The sequence below is a fragment of the Nannospalax galili genome, unplaced genomic scaffold (genome assembly GCF_000622305.1).
Source record: "Nannospalax galili isolate Female #2095 unplaced genomic scaffold, S.galili_v1.0 scaffold32, whole genome shotgun sequence".
Classification (NCBI taxonomy): Eukaryota; Metazoa; Chordata; class Mammalia; order Rodentia; family Spalacidae; genus Nannospalax; species Nannospalax galili.
The window spans coordinates 6640486-6645511 of record NW_008335297.1 but is presented as its reverse complement, the minus strand read 5'-3'; positions in this window follow the sequence as shown (position 1 = coordinate 6645511).

Sequence of the window (5026 nt, the reverse complement as noted above, 5' to 3'; positions counted from 1 at the left end):
GATGAGGTAAGCAATGCATTTTGGTTATTGAGACATCTTTCCTAAGTTTCTTCCAGCACCTAATAACCCAACCACCATAATAAGCAATGGGGTATTAATAGGAAGGAGGGAGACATAAATAGTCAAATGATTTTTCACCCCCAAATCAAACATGTTTATCCTTAGGAATAATTTTCTTTTTATGCATGCTGGATTCTTAAATAAAAGATCCATCCTGATTATCACTTTAAAAATTACCTTTCAGTGTAGCTCAGTTGCTAGAATACTTGCCTGTATCAGGAAGCCCTGGGCTTGACCTCCAGTGCTGCATAAAACTAGGCATAGTGGTGTATACTTTTGATCCCAACACTTGGAATGAGGAGGCAGGAAGATCAGGAGTTGAGGGTCATCCTTGGCTGCATAATGGGAGTTCGAGGCCAGCCTGGGATACCTGAGACCCTGTCTCAAAAATAATAACAATACCACCAAAACAAAATAAAGCTCTCTTTCAGACCAGCTGTATTGTTTACTTTTCTGTTGCTGTGATAGAAACACTGACCAAAGCAACTTATAGAAGGAAAAATTTATTTGAGCTTATGGTTCCAGGGGAATTACAGTCTGTCATGGTGGGGAGGCATGGTGGCAAGAGGTGGCTGGAAGAGGAGCAGAAGCTAGGCTCTATATCTTCAAGCAGGCACAGGAAGCAAGACTCAAGATCCGGCAAGGCTTAAGAACTCTCTAAGTTTTCCCCTAGTGATGTGCTTCCTCCAGCATAGCCACACCTTCTAAGACCTCCCAAAACAGCACCACCAACTGGGGACAAAATGTCCAAATACTTGGAGCCTATGGAAGATATTCTCATTCGAACCATCACACCAACAAACTTCAGATGTCTTAGATCCTGAAGACATTGCTCCAAACCACATATGTCCTCCCCAAATGCTACATAGATGCCTGCCTGGTATATGCTGGGACTGCCAAATAGCAGAAAAGGTAGGTATCCCCCAGCATGCACTCAGTTGCACAAAAGCACAGAGACAGCAGAAATGCAGGGCCACCCAGACGTGCCACATGACCAGAGAAATGACTGAATTTACCCAATTCCTAGCGAACAACTCCCCTTTGATGATCTCTAAGCCTGGCCTCTATGAGGCTTTTAAAATGCCCCATAGAACTCAGGGGAAGGGAGTTCTGCATTGCTTAACAGCCACAGACATTACTTTCGTGTATACAGTATTCTTAACTGGTGTATCTAGAGGATCAACAGGTGGAGAATGGCAGCAACCAAACCTACCACAGCGGGAGTGCTCTAGTCTTCAAACCCACCACAGTGGGAATGCTCTAGACTTCAAAGTTGAATATTAAGCAAAATTCTTCAGCGCCCCACATTGCTGAAGACCGGCATTCATTTATGATGTACAACAGGAATCAAATCAATATTCAGCAAGAGAAACAAATTAGGAATGGGCAGTTCTATATTTACCCAAGCGTGGCCAAGCTCTCGAAGGATGTAAAAATGAAAGATTTCCTCAGTCCTCCCTGTACATGCCCCAAAGAACATCTAAAAGCTCCCTAAGGTTAATTCAAGAATAAAAAAGACCTTTGGCAATTGTGATATTGTGAGAATTTCCATTAGATAAAGTTAATGGGATTTTTAAAAGTACTTCTTGGTTGCTATTAGGTCCATGCTGGGAAAATAATGGAAAAAGTCCAGCAAAAATGTTTTTCAAAATTAGTGGGAAATAATATAAGGGGAAGAAAAAATTCCTCAGTGGACAAGGGGTAATCTGCTTTCTGGAAATGGCCATCAAGTGGGGTAGGTTTTCAATAATTCTGATGATTGTTATGGTTAATATTACTAGTAACAAGTATGGCAACAGAAATTTAGAGAGCAGTCTGGGCATAGGGCCTGCCAGGGAGTGGGAGATGGCTGATAAATTGTTCTGTGCTTTTCTCTGCATCTCAGCTAGTCTCCTTACCTCACTCTGTCGGCCAACTTTGAAAGGCGAGGAAAAGGAAGGAAATATTACATATCACCTGCTCTGGGACACAGTTTAGGTGTCCAAGTGGTCACCCTGTGTTGGATGTATGACTCCCAAAAGAGGGTATCTGTGCTGGATAGCTTTAGTGTCAACTTGACACACCTGGGTTGAGGGAGCCTCAATCGGGGAATTGCCTCTATTGGACTGGCCTGTGGCCAAGTCTGAAGGGCATCTTCTTGATGCGTGATGTGGGAGGGGAGGGCCCAGCCCACTGTGGGTGGTGCCACCCCTGGGCAGGTAGGCCTGTGTTGCATAAGAAAGCAGGCTGAGCAGGGGCCAAGGGAGCAAGCCAGTAAGCAGTGTTCCTCCATGGCCTGTGCTCCAGCTCCTGCTTCCAGGTTCCTGCCCTGAGTTCCTACCTTGGGCTCCCTGATGAACTGAGACTGGGAGATGTAAGATAAATAAACCCTTTCCTCCCCAAGTTGGTATTGGCCAGAGTGTTTTGTCACAGCAATGGAGAAACAAACCAGGACAGTATCTTTTGCATTGTTCTGCTTGGAATTTGGTGCCATCAGAACTTGAAGAATGGGGCTGGGGAGGTAGCTCAGTGGTTAAAGTGACTGAGTGCAAGAATTAGGACTGGAGTTCAGATCCCCAGCACTCATATAAAAGCTAGATGACGGTCATCTGTAATCTCAGTGTTGGGAGGTAAAAATGAGAACACCCCCCCGACTCCGACAATGAGCCTAGCTATATTAGCTGAATTGGTAAGCTCTGGGTTTAGTGAGAGACTATGCCTTAGTAACTAAAGTGGAGAGTGATGGAGGGAGACACCAGACATGTCTCTGTCCACTATATGCATGAACACATATACACATACATCTCCACGTATATGTGAACAAAATTTTAAAAAATCTGTGAACAGTGGCTGTAGGTGCTGACAGCTGTCAGATGGGCATTTTGGACACTGAAATGCTGTGCCCATCACGGAATTTGGGACAGTGCTTTAGTGCACTATATGTTTGGGGATAACAGATAGGAAGCCTTATCCAGTTGTCATAACTACAGGTCTCTGGGAGACCCATGCTAGGGTAGATTCGAAATCTTTTGGGAAAGCAACTGCTGTTATTCCTCCAAAACAACAGGTGTCGCAGGTGTGCTCAGTGTGTGTGTGTGGGGGAGCAAAGAGTAAAGTTTGGATTGGGTAGGCATACTAGAAACAAACATTGTATTCTTTCCCCGTGGGGCTGTCCATCAGAATTCTTTGGGAATTTAAAAATGGAGATTCTCCAGAACCCTTTCAGACTGATTGAACCAGTGCCTTGGGAGTTGAGGCCCAGAAATCAGTATACTGAAAATTTTATGTGTAAAAATAACTGCAACTTGGGAGAAGTGGGTGTGTGGGGATTGATATGGTACAATCCGTATAGATTTTAGTAAATGCCACAAATGATTGATTCCAGAACTATAGAAGTTGGAGATTAGGACTAATGTCCTTCCTTCATAGATAACAGGCTTGAGTCTTAGAGAGGTAAGGAACTCAACACAGAGCCATGGGTTTAGGGTCTAGTTATTTCAAAGCAAAGCAGTGGGCTCTTTTCTGCACATCAGAAGGCAGTTCATAAAGCAGTTCTGGAAACTTCCAGGAAGATTTTGTGTCTATCTCTCCAAAGCCTGAATGATTATCCACTGAGAAATAGGTTTCTCTGGCAGGCTATGATCCAATTCCTGTCTCTGAGTCCCCTTTTACGGGCTGACTCCATTGAGCCTCGAGGGCATACTCATACATCCTTCCTCCACTGGGGTGGTCTCTGTGAGCAGCAGGATGAAACACGTTTCTGCTGCAGCTGAGTATTAACTTGGCACTTTCCCCATCGACTTAAACTTCATGTTGCCATCCTGAGGTGAGGCCTAGAAATTATTCCTATCTTACACATGAAGCAACCAAGGCTGAGACAGGTGAAGAAACTCAGGGTCATAGAACTCCACAGAGCAAAATAAAACGAAGCTCAGATCTTTCAGTCTTTAAGTTTCATTATTTTCTCTGTGTTTGTATAGGGCCATTTATAACTCTTTAACCATATCCAAGCAATTTCAGTGATTCTTACCCACTTTAGAAATCAACCTATTCTCTGGGTTTAAAAAAAATTACAAGTCTTTCTTGAGTTGGAGAAAGCTCTAATTATATTATTTAATACTTTATAAAAGTTCCATGAATATTGAGCTCTGAAGGGGAGAAACTTGAAAACAAATTTAGTCTACAACTCATCACTTTTTCTTGTGGATCTCAAACTTAAAGATTTATGTTTGTTTTTATTTATGTGTATATGTGGGCGCATGCCATGTGTGCAGGTGCTCTCTTCTGGTTATCAGCTGCCTGACATGGGTCCTCTGGAACAGCAGCAAGTACACTTAGCCTCTGAGCCATCGCTCCAGCCCTTCACAGTAGCTTAACTTGGACAGTTCTGTCAACGTGTAGGTCTTGCTGAGAACAGTATTAATGCTGATGAAGTCTTTCATGCTCTTGACGTTGGAGACATTTTCTCCGAGTATGGAGGTCAAGTTTGGTCATTTGTAATCAGTTGATAAAAGACATGTGTGCACAGCCACATGGGAAATCTATGAATATTATCAAATAACGATATAGAGTATAATTAAAGTTGAGCTATTAAGTACTAATTAATTAAGCTGTCAGATTTTAATCAAAGAATTAATTGTTTCTGTATAGAGCTCTGATGGTTCCACATCTTTGCAAAGCTCTGGAACCCTGATTGCAAAGATTAACAAATTAAAGGGCCACGTCCAGCTATTACTGCCATGCATGAGGCAATGTGCTCTTCTGCTTCCTAGATAAGGACTCAACAACTTTCTGCTTCCTTTACGAAGTAAAAAAAGAAAGCAGGGGGTCACTGGAGAGAAGGGGTTAAGAGCACTTGCTGCTCTTGCAGAGGGCTCAAGTTTGGTTCCCAGCACCTACCTGGCAGCTAACAACCATCTGTAATTCTAGTTCCAGGGGATCTGGCACCCTCTGTGCTCCATGGGCACCAGGCATACATGTGCTGTAC